Raw genomic sequence first — 20,614 nt, forward strand, 5'->3', positions numbered from 1 at the left:
TTTGTTATGTTTAATATATAAACCAAATAACAAATCATAACAAAATTTTATTATATTAAAATATTTAATATGTGGGTATATATGCGGTACAGAGGGTTAAAACGTACCAAACCAAATTATTTATTAAATAAACCTTCTAGTTTCTCTCTTTCTTTGATCTTGAGATATATGATCAAATATTGTTGTACTAACATTTGTTCAGATTTCTGTTACGCACACTGTACTAAGATGATTGTGACAATCAGTTTGTTAACACTTTGAAACTTGGTGTAATTCCGTAACTATCTTTGTACCAAATGTGACATCACATTTTTTATGTGTTAATATTATAATACAAATACGTTTTTATACATACTCTCTTCAACTGGGGTTGAAAATCATATAAGATATCCATTACATCTTTCTCAACATATAATGTTCTTGAGTCATTGAGTATTTTAGCTATGGTCTATAGTCTCTGGCTATATTTGTAGTTGATGATTCAACTACTTTTGTGAGATCAATAAGATAAGTTGTTTTTTTATTATAAGAATGCTTTTGTACTGAGCCAATTAGAGCTCCATAAAGCCATTTTTACTTCCAATCAGTTTCGAGTTATAAAAAGGAAATTGTTTTTAAATTTATAGGCTTTCATACACTGTATTATTGTTGGCGATATATCAACAAACAACAGCAATGGAAGCAAAAATCCACGGATTGCAGATCTTTTTTAGGCCCATCATTCCGTATATATGTCGGAATGATGGAATGTATTGCACTTTTGAGGTTGTTTGTAAAATCAGGAGGCGCATTAGCATCCTCCTGATGGCCTCTCCAGGACAATAGAAAGTGGATGACACAACAAGATTGTCTTGAAGACTTTTTGACCGGCTGGCCCAATGAAATTGAAGCCTTCCCAACCACCAGTACTAGGAAGTGATGAAAGAGATTGAGAAGCCCTGGTTGGATACCAACTACCCGGAAGAGGAATAATTTTGGTAATAAGACTCACCCCCTAGTCCTAACAAATCAAGCTTTGTGCAAGGAACACCACACTGATTTCTGGCCTTCAAACTTGCAGCCCTCCTTTTTACCGGACTACTCGGCACTGGAGTATGGTTTTCGTAGAGATCAATCCCGGCAAAGTCCCCCGCCGTAATATTGATTCCCAGAAGGCCTCCCTTGAGAAGATGTGGCCTGAAAATCAAATTTAAACTATTTTTTTTTTTGCTATAATCTTTAAGCTGGATTTTAAAAAGTCATTGAAAGAATATACACTCTTTTTTTGCCAAACCTATGGTTTTCTCTGATTTATTTGATTATGATATTCTCTCTTATATCTAATTTGGCTGATAATGGCCTGGTTAGTGGTTATGTTAGGAGCAGATTAATCACCAAATATAAAATGGAAACTTTTTTATTATTAGAAGAATTCCCCAAATTAAATTTTAGAAAGCTATTAGGTAATTTTAATATTCAAATCTCTAAAATATATTTTTTATGTCAACATACAGAAGATTGAACGGAGATCTTTAAGAAACTTCGAATCCGTGCAATTAGATTTTTCTTCAATTCATTTTAAGGAATAAGTAAGGACCAAATCCAATTATTGGAAGATTACTAGATTATTTTACAGAACAAAAATATATCTATATATGTACAAATATAGAAGTTAATCAGCTAAGTATTTCCTCAACGAAATGCCATAAATTCACCTGTCAGTACGTTAATTCTAATAAACTTTTCAAACTTTGTTTTTATATAAAATAGCAATGATCTAGTTACCAACAAAGTTAAAGGAAGGTCACCACCCCCCCTCTCTTTAAACTGATCGCACTTCTAGAACGCTAGATACACATTACTATAGCCATTTTGTGTGGATTTCTATTAACTAAACCTTCTCTAAATAGTTAAGTCTGAATTAGAGCAACTCCTTGGTTTTAGTTAAAATGACAAAATATTTCCTTTTTTTTTGTAAACTGACGAATTATTATTTTTTTTTTTTAAGTTTCCCAATTGTAGTTATAATCTTCATAAAGTGAAAATAAAAAAGTATTTTAAAGACTTCCCTGTAAAACCTCATTCTGATCTTTTGTACATGGTGATGTGTAGGACAACCAAAATGGTTAAAGACTTTTTTTAACACCGGGTAAATGAAAATACCCAGTATTAATTATAGGGAAAAATTTATTTACATGGTCATAAATAAATTATATATCGCAAATAACTTTATTAGCCATAGGAAGTCAATCAAACGAATCAAAATTTACATTACATATACCTGTTGCCTAGGAGATCAAACTTAGGGTAATATATATTTCTTTCTTTCATTGGGGTAAGAATTTTCATGTTTTTAATGTAGCTAAATTATTATTTATAAAGAAAATTATTTTTCACGGATAATCCAAATTGTTTATAATACTATCAATAAAAACAAAAAATCTATCTTTCTGTTACTAATCAACTCCTGACATGTTTACCATGTGTTCTTAAATGTCCACTTTATGAACAAAACAACTTTCTAGATGCTATTGTATGTGCTCATGAAAGACGTAGAGTAATAATGAGGGTCTGCTCTTTGGGTATAAGTCCTTGTTGGAAACCAAGTTGAATTGAGGATTGACATTGGAGTAATTCGAGCCTATTTGTCCTTACTCTATACAGAGTGTCATTTTTGCGTTTAGTTCCTTCCTCTCATGTCTGCTTGCTGCTGATTAAAGAATGTCCTTATAACTAAGCTGCTTTTCCCCAAAAAAATTCTTCAAACTATCTGGATTGTGTACATTTATTCACTTCTTCTATTTAACATATCGGCAATTCATGATGTATGCATCACTGGTTGTCTTGGATCGGTCTAAAAAATAAAGACCGCAGTCCTATCAGAACGGGCCTAATAAAATTTGCCAGTCCTAGGACTGGTTATGGTTTCGGTCTTTTATGATAGCTACATCAGCTGAAATGACAGAGTTACTAACTATGTCTTTTCAAGAGAGAATATACCTGAAGTTTAATGTAGGAAATTGAAGCTAAAACTTATTATTATATGTTCTAGCTATAATTTAATCATTTTCTTCGTTTTTATATTATTCAATTCTAGCTTTGATTGTAGAAGAGCTTGGACGGTAGGATTAATTGGACCAAAGTATCGGTACTTAGGACCGTTGACTGGTACTTAAGATCGGTCCCAAGGGTGTTAGAGAGATAAAGCACTCAAATACTAAATCACTGGTCATGGATATTACAGATTTGTTTATTTCTTTAAATTAGTGAAAGAAAAAACAAAGGACTGGAATTCAATTTATAGTTCATTCTACGCCATATAAAACGTTCTCACGTGAAGGGCTTTGAAGGCCCTAACAACTAATTTTTATAAGGATGAAGACCCTTTTTTAACTAATACTAGGAAAATAGTGAACTATTTGGATCATATCAAAATGAGATCAACACATAAAATGACTTTAACCCTAACTGTCTATCAAAAAATCTATCTCCAAAGTCTTTATATTATATCTGAGCCTAAAATGTTTTAAAAAGATATAATTTTATCGTTACACAATCTTATTTTCATATTGTGGATACAAATTAAGTATTACAATGGAAAGAATAATATATTTTTCTCTTATTATTCAACTTTAATAAGACCTAATCTATTAAGTAGATATATATACATTGATACATTTAATCGGGATTTTCGGTAAATATTACTTTGATTGTTTACAAATATCACTGTTTATCCTTTGCTTCAAGTAATATTCAATGCAATTTGTACATTTTATAAAAACAAAGTATCAGAATTTTCCATTGGTTTACTTTGAGAAATGTTCACAGTTTAACTAGAGCTGTAATAAATTCTACCAATCAACGTTCAATGGTTGGAAGTAAAGAGAGCACTTACTTGAGTAAAAGTTGTAGGCAGGTTTGTTCTTCTTCCCCCTGCTCTTTGTAGTTGCAATAGACGAGCTAAGAACCGCCCTAACAAAAAATATATAGGATTCGTGGTCCGTTTTGAAAATACATAAACATCTTATAGATTTTTATGCCGAGGATGTGACAGTGATAAATTGTCTTTTCTTATTTTACAACGTTTGAAGAAAAGTCGGGATTCAAAATCAATAAATCAAAGACTGCAATTCAAAGGGTTTGAAAATTTCAAATTGTTCTACCACAGAAATGATAACTGTTTTGAGCATAAAATGGGTGGGCTTTGATCCCTCAGAATTAAATTGGCTGGAACTAAAAAAGATAGTCAATAATTTTATCAAAGGCTAACGCAATTTTAATATTAAAAAAAGAATAGACCTTTATACTGCTTTTTTATTCCAAAATGTTTTTATAAGTCTATATCTTTATCAATCGATTGGGCAGAGTGCTTAAATCTTTTGTGGACATAATCCCAAAAATGTATAAGAAAGTTTTTGTTGATATAACAAAGAATCCTGGAGTGGATATATATAATAACATCAAGTCCGTACTATGAATATATTTACTTGGAACTAATCTTATAAAGATAATTCGACGACTTTTCCCCCTTCGGTTGCTGCAAAGGCAAAGTTGGCGGAGGATTCCATATTGGAGGAAAATTTTGGTCGGAGAATCTTTTTCATCAGAATTACATTTCAGCATCAAAGAGATCAAGAAATCGATTGGGCAGAGTGCTTCAAATCTTTTGTGCACATAATCCCAAAAATGTATAAGAAAGTTTTGGTTGATATAACAAAGAATCGCAACATGGAGTGGATATATAAAATAACATCAAGTCCGTACTATGAATATATTTACTTGGAACTGATCTTATAAAAAGATAATTCGACGACTTTTCCCCCTTCGGTTGCTGCAAGGCAAAGTCCCACTTACAATTGTGGAACGACCGTGGATATTATTCATAAGAATCATGGAGAGAAACTGTAATGTATTCGTGTTTTCCTTCCCCCTTGTTCTTCTTCTTCTAGTCTCGTATTTTCTTGTATATATATATATGTGTTAAAGTACAATGTTTTACGTAGTATAAATAGTCATGTATTTGTTATATTTATTAGAGTAGGGTTTTGTATTATAAAGAATACACTTGTTCCTTTAATAACCGTTGTCTTATTCCTCAACATCATTCCTTCTCCTCATTTGTATCTCGCATCCCGGACTCCACCTGTCATCTCTCGAATTTTGCACGAACTTTTCAAACGACCCTTTTGAATACTAATATGTCAATCCTTAGCATTATTCTGAGTCCAAAAAATCAATTTTACTTCTTTCATTATCCCAGGACCTTTATACTTAAATTATGATAACAAATTTGTAAAATAAAAAAATAAACAATCTTTAATCTACTACTCGTCAAAGGTCATAAAACCTATAACTCTATATCTTTCCTTCGAAGACCATTCCTATGCCAGATAGAGTGATTGTTTACTTATTGCTAATCAGTCCAGTTTTACCAATTACAACAACTTAAAAAAAGAAATTCAGTTTACGGAATAGGAAAAAAATGGAAACCATGGATTTTTCAAGTACACATATGAAAAAATACATTGATTAAAGATCACAATTCAGATCAGAAGCAAGCGTGTCAAGAAAACACACATCAACTGGGTCCGCTTCTTTCAGCTTTATTCTGGAAAAAGTGAGTCCAAAAATCAACTATTTTTTTTTAAATGATGCATCAAATTCAATATCAAGTGTAATTTTTATTTTGCAAAAACAAACATCAAATATATATTGGAAGTAATTTATTTCATTCAATGCGTATACATTAGGGGTTTTTCCAAAAAAGTGGGGTTCTTTTTATAATAATAAACTATAATGAACAGTGGGGGAAATTGATTTGTAAAGAAACTTGGAAAAGACTAGAAATAGTGATTATTTGATAAAGTAATTTAGTCTTTAAAAAAACTTTATACCAAAGACTTTATGTACAACAAAAAGTATTAGCTGATAAGTATTATGTGCTCAATTATAAAGTTTAAATTATCACCGGTATATTACTTATATATACATATTGACTCTATAATTTTACCAGATCAAAAGGAAATGATAGCATCAAATCAATGAACATAGTTGGTAATTAGAATAACCCATGTCGTAATTACCTAAATAATGCATTTTAAGACGAATAAATTAAAAGTTGTAACTTGTACAAACATTGCAACTTGAATACAACGAGATTACCAATTCCAAAATAAATAAAATGGGAGGGATAGAAAGTATATCGGATTTTTACCACTAATATTAATTAATATATATGCAATACCATCTAAAGAACACATCAATCTTTGTTATTTAACAGCAGTATTGTAGATAATCAAAAATATATTTATATTTTAAATATCTTTTTTTTCATTTTTATAAATAAAAATTATTTTATTCTTGTCAATAAACCAATCAATTTCAATTTTATTTCAAAGTTCTATCAAAAACTGTTCTTTAAATCGTATTTTATATCAATTGATGAAATTTCGAATTTCAAATCATTTATTCTACAAATGACGTCTCATATATCATTTATTTTTAGACAGTTAAATATGACAAACTCAATTGCTTTATTAATAATTCAATAAAACGTTTCTGGAAATTTGTTATTTAATCCAAAACTGTTTAGATATATTTTTTGATTTCTTTACGTCATAGCAAAGGTCCTCAAATTTCAAAATCTGAACCGTAACTAACTGAAAGATCTATAAAAAAACTTGAAATTTGAAGGTGTATTCAAGATCGAAGTATAATTGTCAGATTTGTATTATAGCGTCCTGACCAAACCTTATTCGAACATAATTTAAATTTGATGGTTTAAAACCTAGGTGGTTTGTAGAATGTTGGACTAATTTATTTTATTGTACGGGAACCAATTAGAGAGATAGTATTTTCTATACTTGGGTGGTCTGAAAAGTTTCTAACGTAAAAAGATAAAACATATTTTTTCTGATTTCTTTAAATTTTAATATAGTATCTTTATAAGTCTACTCACTTCTCCTATCGATGCTTTCATCCCTGTAAACTGTCGAAATATTACTTGGTGTTTTCTCTACAAAATAATTCTTCACGAAGGTGACTCGCTTTGATTTACGAATGCTGTCATCTTCAAATTTTTCCCAATTTATAGTGTTATTTTTTTCAAACTCTACAGGTCGTTAAATATAGACATCCAGGAATATTAAACTGCTTTTAATAGTTATTACAGAGATATTACTTAAATATAGTCACTCCTGATCTTAGTAAAAAATTGTCTGGGCCACTAAGGGAACATAGTATATCCCAAAAGACAAAAATGATCAATACTTTTGAGCCTAAGAACAACCTGACTATAAAATTTATTAATCAATGGTTAATAAGTGATAAAGTCAATTAGCTGATATATGTATAGATCCTCTTTGCACTCTACAAAAGTTAAATCCCTTGATGATTTATACAGTTATAGTAAGTATCTAATTAAGTAATACGTTTTCATCACAAAAGACAGCCTATTTGAATATATAAGTTTGTTTGTAATAATACTCACAAAAATTACTTAAATAATAAAAAATAAACTATTGGCAAATAATTAAACCTAAAGTCCTTTATTAACCTAGTATTCAGCAATATTCTGTGCTATAAAGAACTTACTGTTCATAACAAACATGTTTATTGCTATTTTTCTTGTGATATCTTGTTCCCTCGAGAAGAGACCCCAAATATAATGTATCCTTTAATAGCCTCTTATTGAATGTTTTCGAGGTACATATGATTGAGCATTTACTGAAAGAAGTGGACAGGCAGCAGAAGCGTTGATCCTTCCATCGACACTCTTTGCAAGGGCTTGAAAATTTTAACTGCCTTTCCATTATCAAGATTTGAGTTGTAAATTTCCTGCCATCAATTACATAGATTCAAGGAATGTACAATTTACCTTTCCCAATATTTATCAAGCTTGAGATCATATATAAATGAGTATTTATTTAGACTCCTTTAGAACAGGAATTATGATGCCTAATTTTTGATACCCAGGAATTTGTAGAAAATGATAAACGCCCATCCTTTGCTAAGAAAAGAAACTATTTTCTCTATCAAAAATAGGGCTCCATTTTAAATCATGGAGGGATAATATGTTTTTGTCAATAGCAACTTTTTCAAGGATGAAAAAACCCCTCTTGAAGACGCTAAAAAAAGGTAATCGGTTCATATTTTGACTAATGATGTCGATCGTGTTATTTGAATTAAAATAAGGTTTCTTTTAATTCAAATAATTCTCTGAGCAGCTGTCCATTCCTCCATTAAATAGAGAATACAGTTATTTGAAAGTTCAGTGGCAAACAGTAAATAATTAAAAGCAAGATATTCCTATATAATATTTCTCCATCCCAAAATAAGGCAATTATATCTTGAAATATGTTGAGATAGATTTTTCGTAAACTAAGAATAGTCTTCCTCCGTATTGAAACCGAGCAGGAATATGACATTTATCAAACAATCTTCCAATCAATTTATCTTCCTCTATGCTCTTCTCCTCCCACACGGAAGGGATTGCAATATCAATAAATATAATCTAAGGAATCAATTTGGTATTGTAGAGATATATATTCTTTTTTGAAAGTTAAATCTCCTCTTCTAGAGACACCTCTTATTACATCACTTTTCCATTCAATACCAAAGATATTGAATGTGCTAAATATTCCACAGCCATCTATCTTCAAACCAGACGAAGGATACCGGTCACATATAGGAAGGATATAAATAAGTTTTGTCTAAATTCATCCTCAATCCAGAAACCCCGGTGAACTTTTCAAAAACAGTAAAAATAATTTCAACCCTTTTGTCCAATTGTTTGCTTGAATTTCCCTCCTCTATCATATGAATATGTTCAGTTGCGCATAAATCAACCAAGCGGTATACCTCTCTAATACACATTTCAAAATCCCTGTATTTTTTATTCAAGACAAAGTTTAGAGGTTCTGTTACAGTTAAAAAAGAAAAGGAGAAACCGAACACCCTTATCTGCAGGTTTGCTGTAAATTTATGGACTGACTCTGGGTTCCATCCTATAACAAATACGAAGTCTTGGTAAATGTTTTTTAAAAGCCTATAGGATAAACAATTTTTTGATAATATTCATCAAAATATTTGAGAATGGACTTTGATTCTATAAGCAATTCATTATCTCTTACTATCTTCTTAATTCCTTGATTGGAAAGTTCATTTGTTGTTGAAATACTTTTCAATCTTTTGTATGGATTTTCTACGATCACAACTTTTCCCCACATTCCTTTATGTTTAAAATGTACCCAATTATGCCTCAATAAACAAGGATGATCTCTTCAACCTTTTATTTTCTTTAAATCTCTTGTTCTTCTTCTTATTAATTAAGACTATAGCTTTAAATCAAATAATTTTAGTATATATTCTATATAGTTTATTGGAGAATAGAATATCTTATTGAAATCCCAATTTCTTGTGGTTTAGATTATATTAAATTAAGGGCTTAGTTTTGTAAGATTTTAAATGACGTAATTTTTATAACTGCTCAACTCTTTTTAAATGTTCTCTTAGGAGTTTTATTTTCCTGAGCTCCTTATCTACGTTAAAAAAATAATTTTTCACTAACATTAGGTTGGCCTTTAATGCATACTTGAAAAATAAATGTTTTTAAAACATGATTTTTTTCTTTTTTCTCATCCTATCAATTGTTTTACATAATGAAAATATATTCCTGCACCAAAAATTTAGATTACGTGAGTTGGTAGCCGTACTAATTGAAAAATTTATCAAAATTTTCGTACGTGTTGATTTTATTACACGAATGAAACGTAAAAAAGTTAATACTTCCTCAATATCAAGAAGAATAGAGTGCAACAAATACTGGTTTATTTTGTATATAACTAGGAACTATGTTATATAAAAAGTGGTTCACAACTTGTGGGTCGCAATGCCATTTTGGGTCACCTCACAATTTGCGTGTGGTTGCTCAAGCAACGTTTATAAAGTTGCATTTCCTTCTTAATGTCAATATTCTCTAATTATAATGGTCAATTAAACTAAAATTAATGTTGTGAAAAAAATTCAGATTGGCTTTGATGAATAAAGACATAAATATTTGGAATTAGAAAAAGTGTTTGGAGAATTTTTAAAGTAGTGATTTAACAAATGAAGACCAACAAAATGAAACTTTTTCTTATGCGTAAAATCCTCATCCTCATACTTAGCTGACACAGATGTCCAGTATTTTAAAAACAATGCTGATGATGTCGAAAAAACAGGTTTGATTTTGGAGGAGATACAAACAGCAAATATGGCAACCATTGATTCTTCATATTTGGTAGCTCTCAGAATCGTCAAAGACAAGAAATCTTAGACCTTTTGCCGAGAAGTTGCTGCTGGTAATGCCATTGTTCGAGTTATGCTTGGATTTGAATACGCTAACCAATTAAATTCAATATCCTTATCTGATAATAAAACCATACCTTGTTTGCTTAAAAAGTGAAGTGAAGGATGATTAACTTCCTTCATTGTGTTATATCTGAGTCACATCACCAGAACGGTTGGGCACTGCTAGTATACAATAAATAATAAATAATCCAATCGACGTTACAAATAATTAATTAATAAAATTACGTGAACTACAGAATAAAAGACCAAAATTTGCTTATAGACAAAGTTTGTATTTTAACAAATATGTCGAAAAGTCAAATATTCACAAATAGATGGTACTAATTTTTTTATTCCCCTCATTTTCAATTAGTAGCAACCTTCAAAAGACAGCTGTCAAAATTTCATGACACTCTGTTTATTAGTTTGTGATTTACTGTACTATGTAATACGCTGTTTTTGTCATTTTCCAAACAATGGATTAAAAACATTTTCGTTTTTTTATTTGTATTCTCCGTCTTCATGGGCAAAAATACTGTTTAAACGTAGCAAGGACTTGAAAAAATTTATTATATTAAGTTTTTTCAAAACAAGTATATTCGAGGTTTAATTTTAGAATTTTTTTCTGCATAAATTAATTTTTTTTTGAATAGCTATAGATTTTAGAAATTTTTCTCGGAAAAATTTAATTTTTCGAAAAAAAGCCTACAATAAAAAAGCTTTAAAGAGTTAAAGGCCCCGACCTTATCCCAAAAATTCAATTTTTTGTGAATAGCTATAGAGTTTTCAAATTTTTCTCCGAAAATTTCATATTTAATTTTTTTTTTTTTGAGAAAAAAATTGTAATTTTTAATTTTTTTTTCAAAAAAAAAATCGAAATTCCAAATTTTCCCCAAAATGTAATCTTGCCAACGACTCTAGGAGGCGTTTGGTGTGAGTGGTTAACTTCACTATGGACTTGTAAAGTAAGAAAAAAAGATTTATGAATTGCTGAATTAAGTTTAGGAAATAAATTGCAGTCTACATTATCCTTCAATTTTCCGGATTTAAAATTCCCACCCCTTATATTCATACACAATGACTGATCATCTATTTTTATCATCAAATTATTATTACACATAAATAAGCACACGAAATGGAGAATTGAAATATAAAAAAAAATAATTTTAATTCAAAAAAATAATTTTAATTCTAACTTGGTAATGCATGACTAAATGTCGCATTTGCTTCAATGTATATGTACATTGTATACATGGCAATTATGATAGCGGAAATGTGGTGATGACATCATCATCTCTCTATGTAGAATATGTATATGTTGTTCCTTCATGGATATAAAGATCTACATTTCATGGAGCGTTCCTTTCACAAAAAATCAACGGAATGATGTATAAATAAAGAACTGATAAAAATCAAACCCATACGATAAAGAATGGACAAAAAAAAAAAAAAATTGGGAAAAGAAAGCCAGCAAAAAAATAAAATAAAAAAATGCAGAATAAACAAAGTCCCTTTCATGTTCCCGTTAACATAATAGCAAGTCAAAATGATTTTTTTTGTGAAAATTGACGCTAGATAACATTTACCGGGAGGGGATTTTAAATCATGAACAATTTTTGACCTCAATATGTCAGCAACTCTAAGATTTATGTTTCTGAAAGTGAGCCAATCAGATTCAGCTGACGAGCTGTACAAGGAAAAATACAAAATCCTTTAGATTTTTCAAAATATAAGGCCTGTCATTATTGTATGCTTGCATGCTGAATGCACGCTCAAGGAAGTTAGTGAGTTTACAAAGCTACTTCAAATCAACTGCTTACGATGTTGCCGAGGCTTTCAAGGAGTCTGATGGGTATGGAATACCTGCAAGGAGAGCTCAGGATTGTTTTGGGCTAATAATTAATTGATGGAATACACTATTAAAAAATACTAAATAAGAGGCAAATATTGAGTATGCTCCAAAAATTTTGGCCCCAAGAATTATGCAACGACATTTAATACTACAAATTTATATGAAATAGCATACAAAGATGTGACCCTTTAAAATACTTTACCAATCGTGATTGCAAATAAAATTAATATTACTCTCATTTCCTCATATCAAGAAGGATTTTTTGGATCTTAGATGGACTTAAAAGCATAAGAGAGATTTATATAATCCTAAAATGTTATCGGGACACTGTAAGTGCTTTACTAAAGTTGCCTTAAGTGGACCTCTGAAGTTTTTAAAGCCTAAGAAATGAAGTATATCGAAACTGTGTTCAGTTAATGAATAGAATGGATCATTCAATGGGAGTTAAGCTTAAAAAAATGAGAACAATTGTCAAAAATTTTGCACCAACTCTGGATTTGCCACTTGTTTGTAAAAGTTTGCACGTTTATTGTCCAAATTCTGTATACTTACAGCCTGATATTTCAAAAAAATATTTTAGTGCATTACAGGATATCTATTATGATTTCTGGGATAAATTAAGATAAATAATAGTTTTAGCTAAAATTTTAAAGCCTATTTTTGATTGAAAAGACTTATATTGGGCCCTTTATGGATTTATAATTATTTTATTGTGACGATCGATTTTGGCAACGCATCCAAAGGGTTAATATGAATAGTTTTTAATTTAAATTAAACGTAATTTGTATGTAATAATCTAAAATCCATTTTAAGATTAATTATTCTAGCTTGTTTTTATGTTGACAGGGCACATATGTTATCCGTCAACATAACAACAATCTTAAACAAATATAAAAAAAATAATCCTAAGATGAATTGCGACAGACCCAGACACCGATATCAACTTTCCAACGATTGAAGAAGGAAAGAAGAAAAAGACTTCCAACCATCCTTAAAAAACTCAAGAAAATAATTAACCCACCCATTTAGTCAATTTTATGCTTTTGATTGCTTGGTTGTTTTTTGTTGGTAGTTTTGATTTAATGTGTCGCTTAAATTTTAATTTTACCTTCTGATATGAATTTTATTCTATTTTTTACAGATTTTACTTTTTAATGTATTTAAATGTAGAATTTTGATGTAAGTCCAAACCCGGAGCTAAAAATTTAAACTATAACGTTTATTCAAGTATATGTATAAATGCATTAGCTCAGGGGTTATATATGTATTAACATTTTAATGAATGGTGAAATAAATGAAAATAAAGTCACGGGAAGTGGGCATTTCGTTTATGTGACGAAAAGTTTTTCACTGTAAGGCCTATTAAAAATAATTGAAGATATAGAACGCTAGCTAAAAATATATCTAAGGTGCCAGAAAATAATTATTAGACGTGTCGAACCTCCATTTGTCATGGTCTGAGCAGTAGTTTCATCAAAAGGGAAAATATTTTCATTGATTTTTCTCGATGAAGGAGTAAAAATCAATTCCTGAATCTACATAGACACCATCTTGGAGCTAGTAGTGAAGCCTTGGCTCTAAGAAAATTCAACAAGGAATAAGAATATGGTTTTGTACAAGATTCTGCACTTCGTCATGCCTCCAAAAAATACAACATTGGTTGGGGCATAGAATATAGGATTTTGTACCAAGGAAATTTGGCTGCCTTGTTCACCAGATTTAACTCTAGTAAAATATTTTACGTAGTGATATCGTGAAAGGAAGGTGAATAAATCTATCTGTCATTATTTCAGCTCATTAAAAGGTGCTATCGTACGAAAATGGAGCATATTTCCCAACAAATATATTATTGACTCCTCCAATGCTCTGTAGAACCCGGTTTGGAAGCTCTAATTCAAAAGCAAGATCTACATACTGAATGCGGTACAAATATTTATTGTTTTCATATATATATAATGAATTAGAGAGAATAAAATAACTTTTTGACAGATTTCAAATTTGGGCTTTTTATTTAATAATATGTGTGATACGCTCATTGTCCTAATACTGTACATTGTGATATTTTTCCTTTTTTTTTCAAAGTTATTTATTGTTGACGCTTTATATTTTGGATATTCTCATCAGTGGATTTATATATAAAAAGTTACTTTTGACAGAAACAAAATTGTTTTTTAAAGAGTAAAGAGAAATTAATGGAAAAAGTTGGAAACAAAGTTACGTCATTTATTTGCATATTTTTGTATGAAGAGAACGTTTGTACATACTTTTTTACCGAAAGATATTTTTTAAAAGTTATTTGAATACTACTAGATACAATAACAAATGACGTAGTCATTTTTTGATCTATTACTTCACTTGGCAGCTTTTATTTCCGAATAAATTTTAATGTTTGCTTTTTCCTCATATCCATAACTTTTTCGACTTCTCCTTGTAGTTTGATTAAATACAGGGCCTTCCGTCTAAAATGCATCACTTTTTCAATTGGGGTGCCTTTGTTCTATTTGTTATATTTTGGTGTTGAACCCTTATAATTGATTGTAAACAATTGTCTAAAGAAACTGTATACAAAAAAGAAGTAAAGTCAAGAAAGAAATAACACTGTCATAAAGAAAGAACATGGAGCAACGCAGAGTTACAATTATGGAGCTATCCACGCGTAGAAAATCCCCGTCAGAGATCTCCAAAATGCTAGCCTGTAACCTCTCTATTGTATACTCGGAGAAGGTAAGAGATATAACAAAAAGCTTCCACAAGGTCCTGATCGAGTTAAGAAGAATTGGCTGAGGCAGTAAAAGTCCCTAATGATGGCAGAAGAGGCAAGGTGACCATCAATGACCTTGATTGTGAGTTGGGTAGCTGTCAAACCACCGTTCGCCACTTGGTGTGAAGCAAGACCTACATCTTAATACCTACAAGATAGCTCCTTTGGATCAGTAAAGAGTGTGAATTGGTGTAAAAGTACCCCTCAACTAGCTTGAAAAGCAATACTCTTGACCTCCCCCTTTTCCCCGGCTGCCCCCTCGACTTTGGTATTTTTCATCACCCCAAGGGGAATGTTTCTCATAATAGAAAAATTGACTCATATTCGAAAAGGAAAAATTGCGTCATTATTCCAGATATCTAGAGTTCCATGACTAACTGATAGAACTTTATTTAGTATTTCATAATATTAATGATGGACCTGGAAGAAAATTCAGACTATAATTCAATTTAAGAATCAATAATAATTGATTCTTAAATACAATAAGATTTGTGAGTATGCTCCAATTTTTTTGTAACTTGAATTCTCTAACTTCCACGTTTACCCCAATGATATAATTTTATGCCTCCTTAACATTTTTAAATAGATTGAATTAGTGTGAATATATTGTTTAATTCAGGAGATGAATCAAAGTCATGATCATTAATAGATTGAAAGGTCAAATAAGTCTTAATAATGATATCGATATATTTACAAGCTCAATACAATACTTTAAAATTGTTGTAGCTTAATTATAGAAAGAAATACTATGTTTATGATTGTTTTGCTCAATTATCTTTTCTCTCTCGTCTGCTGTCGTGACGTCAAAGAACTCTCCTTGCTATTGTTCAGTATCATCACTCATTGTATTTATTTCTATGCCAATTCTTCATAAATACTTACCGTATTCAATCGAACTTGATATTTTCTTTTCTTCACTACATGAAATTTCACGTACAAAAATGAAATTTATGTGATTACTGCAGCTGCTATTAAATTTGAAGAGATAACAATAGGAAAATATAATCATAAGTACGAAAAAACAGGTAGAGTAACACTGGGGATTTGTTGTGGAGTTTTAATCCTTCTTGGACTCTGAGTATAATTGAGAATCAAAATTGGAGTTTTTGGACCATTTGTTCGTTTGTTTGTTCTGATTTATACTTTTTTTGAGGATTTTTCTGTGAAAAATGAATTACTACTCTGGAGAGGAGAACCTTGTAAATTTAAAATAGTATTAGTGATGCGAAAATATTATAATTATGTTAAAATATCATATATCAATTTTTTGATGCACTTTTAAATCAATTTACAACAAAAATAGGCGAGAACCCTATTTTCAATGGTAGATGTTTATAGATAAAAACTATGTATATGATAATAGCTTTTTGTAGTTCTTACCTGAATATTTTTAATTTTAATTTTACAAAGTTGTTATCATGCTGCTTATATTCTTGAAGAAAGAACAAAAATTCTTAAGTAATCACACGTGCCTAATAGACGAAGACTCACTCTGAAGATTTGTTGTGAAGTATATATGTAAATCCTTGTTGGATTCCGAGTAGAATCTAGGATTTATTCCCTATGTTAATTAAATCTCACAGATGTTTAGATCTGTTCATTTTAAAAATGAATAGAAATTGGAAGTACTTTATATTTGATAAAAAAAATGAATATGACTTTAAGTGATGCTTAGCTTAAGTACTGTTTGACACATATTATTATTATTATTATTTGGATTATTATTGAGAAGACAATGTCTAAGTATTGAGTAACATCGTTTGATTATGCTCATAAAAAAATAGAGAGATTGATTGGGGAGTTATCAATTATTATATTCAGGGAAAAACTACTCAAGAAAATTAGAAAAGGAAAAAGGGTTGCTGGGCCTTCTCTTTCTTCTATTTTGTTCATTATTTGATAAGTCCTCTTGGTATTAACTTCTCCTTCTTAAGTAAGCATACTTGCCTATTTTTGGTGAAAATTGTTTGAAAATTGAATGATAAGTTAGAGATTTCCATTTAATTATAATATTTTCCTACATTAATACTATTTTAAATGGTGAACGTTCTCCTCTTTATTGCAGTAACCTCATTTTCTACCAATAAAAACTCGAGAACTAAATTGAAATTAGTTTAATTATGTAAAATAATTTTTTAACAATACATATTTTTGACATTAACCCTCACAACTTCAACACATGATTGCAACTGAATGTATTTGAAATAAAATTTTAATATCTCGCCTCTATTATGAAACCCCCGCCATCCCCACTATTATTTCTACAGAAGGTTTTTTTTATTCAACTTATTTTCATTTAGATTACGGCTAGTTTAGAGAAGCTGTGTTATATTAACAAAGTAACCTATGAAATTTTCATTCCCATATAATTTCATCTTAAGGTAGCACGCCTTGTTCAAAGTTTGAAAGAAAACAAATGTTATTTATTTCGTCAATAAAGATTAAACTACAGCATTAATCATTACTTTGTATCTTTTTATTATGATAGACCTTATTCTAGCCTATAAAAAAATACTTTTAAAGTGTTTATGCAAAGCTACCCGATGGAGCATAAGGAGAAAGTAACATAAGACAATTTTGATCTTTTCTTTTTAAATTTGATGAACACTTTTTATTGGTTAAAAAAATTTGCATCAAAATTATTTTTAATGGATTCAAAAAATGTCTTCTTGTTATCAAGGGTCGTTTGAAAACTCAGTGCAAAGTCCGAGATCGGTATGTTTCTTTATGTTTGGGACTCACTTGAATCGTGGAAGTGGAGAGATTTTCAAAAAATGGACGAAAAAGATTTTCGTCTTTTGATTAAACATTATTTTATGAAAAGCAAACGCCTCATGAGACTAAAAAGAAGCTTTTTAAACATTATGAGGACTTACCACCTTCGATTAGAACAGTTTATAAGTGATTTTAAAATTTTTGGAAGTGACACTGACGTTCTGGGCGCCTTGTTAAGGTTACAACTCCACGAAATCATTGAATAAATACATTATATTTTGATCAATGACAGAAGAGTGAAGGTGTGTGAGATTGCTAGTGCTGTAGGCAGCTCCATTAATTTTGCTACCAAAACTGATGAGGTGAGAGCTTGTACATTGTCGTGACGGGAAATTACTTTTTTGTGGCCCAATCAGTGGCGTTTTTCTTGCAGCTCCCTTTTCAAACGGACCAATAACTAAGAATAATATGTACCCGTAAATGTTTTATCCTTTTCCAGGTAGTCGATGAGGATTATTCAATATGAATCCAAAAGACAGTCTCCATTATATTTCTGCTCGACTCTTCGATTCAAACGAATGCCAAACAGAAAGGAAGAAACTGATCTGGCTGAAAGTTGATGTGTGCTCTTTCAAAAGATGCTAATAGCTCAAAAAAAAACCTTGATACGCGTCAGTAGTACCATATCGCGGACTTTGCAAAGACTTTTCAAATGACCCTCGTATATTCATTAAGTAAAGAGTTTTGTTCGTTTTTTATATTTTGATGGAAATATGCCCCCTTAAGATCACCTCGTAGGATAATGAAATTTAGTATAGTTAATTTTCATACCATATCACAACTTTTTTGCACTAACCATAATCGAAATTTGAAAAAAAATATAAACAACCCGCCTTATTCTACAGCTGCATTATAAAAAGAAAGTTATGTTACGTCATCCTGTATAATGTATTTATCGGATAAGAATATTTGATTATGTAAATTAATGATTTTCACGCCTCAAAAAATCGTTGTAAAATAAATATGATTGAAAGTTATAAATATATTTTTCAATTTAAAATCATTCTATATTCTATACCTTTGGAAAAGTAGAGTTAGATTCGAGTTAAAATTATTGAGTTCAAACGAGTTCGAAATTTCGATGATTGAAGTGGAGTCGAGTTTGAGTTAGATTTTACCTTGGAGACTATATTTTACATAATACCACTGGCTAAGGTATAGTCAAACACAAAGGAGGTTATTTCAAAAAGTTGATTCATCAGTTCTCTATCCTGTAATACTATATTAATTGAGGCTACCATGAGAGCTCATACACATATCTACTCCATCGTAATTTGTCATGTTTCTGTTCTTAGAAACTATTTACTCAGCAGAATATAAGACCCTCACACTAAGAACTTATGTTGCGGATATTTTTTTATATACCTTCAGTATTCCACTACTATAGCGGATCATTTGATGGATGGATCAATATAAATATTGATTCATAAAATAACATATAAATATTCCGTGGCCCTTGGCCTGCACATTTAAAGCTGACAGTTTAGTTTCAATAATTACATAAGAAATATTTGTAAATTTTGCGCCGTCAGTATTTTGTACGGTTATTTATAAATTTGTATTTTGCAGGAATACTTAGAGATTCGTAGATATCGAAAATAAAGCTTGACTACTCGAGACTCATAAATATTTCGAGTTTCCGTGATTTGAGTTCAAACTATATCGAATTTTTAAATGATATTTTGAACGAGTACAAGTAATTTGGCAAAAAAAAAAATGTTTAATGCTTCTGTCAAGTATTTTTGGAGTTCGAGTAATACACAAATCCCATGTACAATTTTAGGAATAAGAAAGTGTTGATCCTCATATGTACGTATGTGGTGAGTTAACATTAAATTATCCTTGAACAAACATCTAAAAAAATGGAAACATCCCAATCCCTTATGTTTAGCTTCTTTTGTGTCAACTATGGGCTTTTATATCAAGTTTGTGGTCCTAAAGAGTTTTAATTAAAGTTTATTACTATACTTAGCATTTTTGAGGCTCAAAACGAGCAAAAAATAGCACTAAAACTTTGAAAAATGAGTATTCAAAATATCATAATTGATCATTTTGTATATCAAGCTAAAAAACCTTATTATAAGGATAATTTAAAGTAATTAGTGATTTTTTATATTTATCATAATTTTTGTTAAATTTTCCTATATTTTATCCCCGAATCAAGATCGCAAAAGTATTTCTGTTTTGTTGCAAAAATCAAGAGGATTACTCAACAGTCAATTTGGTGCCAAATTTCCCCGTCCTCTAATTGGTTGTTGTCAAAATCTGTCTCCTTCACATATCCGATCGTGTAATCATCAACTTGATTGGATTATATACATATCTTTACTTTTAAAAAGAGACCCTAATGAAAGAAAGTGAATTTTACCTCGAAAAATATCGGCAAAGAATAATCAAATAATGTTGTGAAAATTAACTAGAATCCAAATTTTATCTCTTTACTTCATACTTGAATAGAACAGTGAGCAAATCTTAACACACACAAACACAAAAAGGCTAAATATACAATTTTGCGATCAATCCCTCGCAAACATTAAGTCTATTTATAACCTTTATTTAATTTAAAAGACTTTATTTGTTCCCTCATTGGCCCCTTTCAACCATAAAATCCATTAACTTCTCATTCTTTTATTGTGACAATCAATTTGAGCTACTTTACAACACATCAAAAGGGGGTAATCCTTGTTGTTGATAGGTATTAAGGATAATCATTCGTAGAAGAATAAGGATGTAATTCAATTTTGAGAAAAAAAAATACTATGAATTCAAAATATATTCAGCAAAATCAACAATTGTTAAGAAAAATAAATACACTACCTTAAAAGCAGAGGAGATTGAGAGAAAAAGAAAGAAAATTAGGAAAATAAGAATCAATCAGACGTTCATTTCGCAATTGAGTAAAAAAAAAAAAAAAAAAA

General features: G+C 30.1%; 1 protein-coding gene across 1 annotated transcript in view; it reads right to left on the minus strand.

The window, feature by feature from the left end:
- The window catches only part of LOC121126291 (uncharacterized), a 360,273-nt gene that overhangs the window by 210,589 nt on the left and 129,070 nt on the right, over positions 1 to 20,614 (minus strand). The gene's annotated exons all lie outside the window — the stretch shown is intronic.

The sequence above is a fragment of the Lepeophtheirus salmonis genome, chromosome 11 (assembly GCF_016086655.4).
Source record: "Lepeophtheirus salmonis chromosome 11, UVic_Lsal_1.4, whole genome shotgun sequence".
Classification (NCBI taxonomy): Eukaryota; Metazoa; Arthropoda; class Copepoda; order Siphonostomatoida; family Caligidae; genus Lepeophtheirus; species Lepeophtheirus salmonis.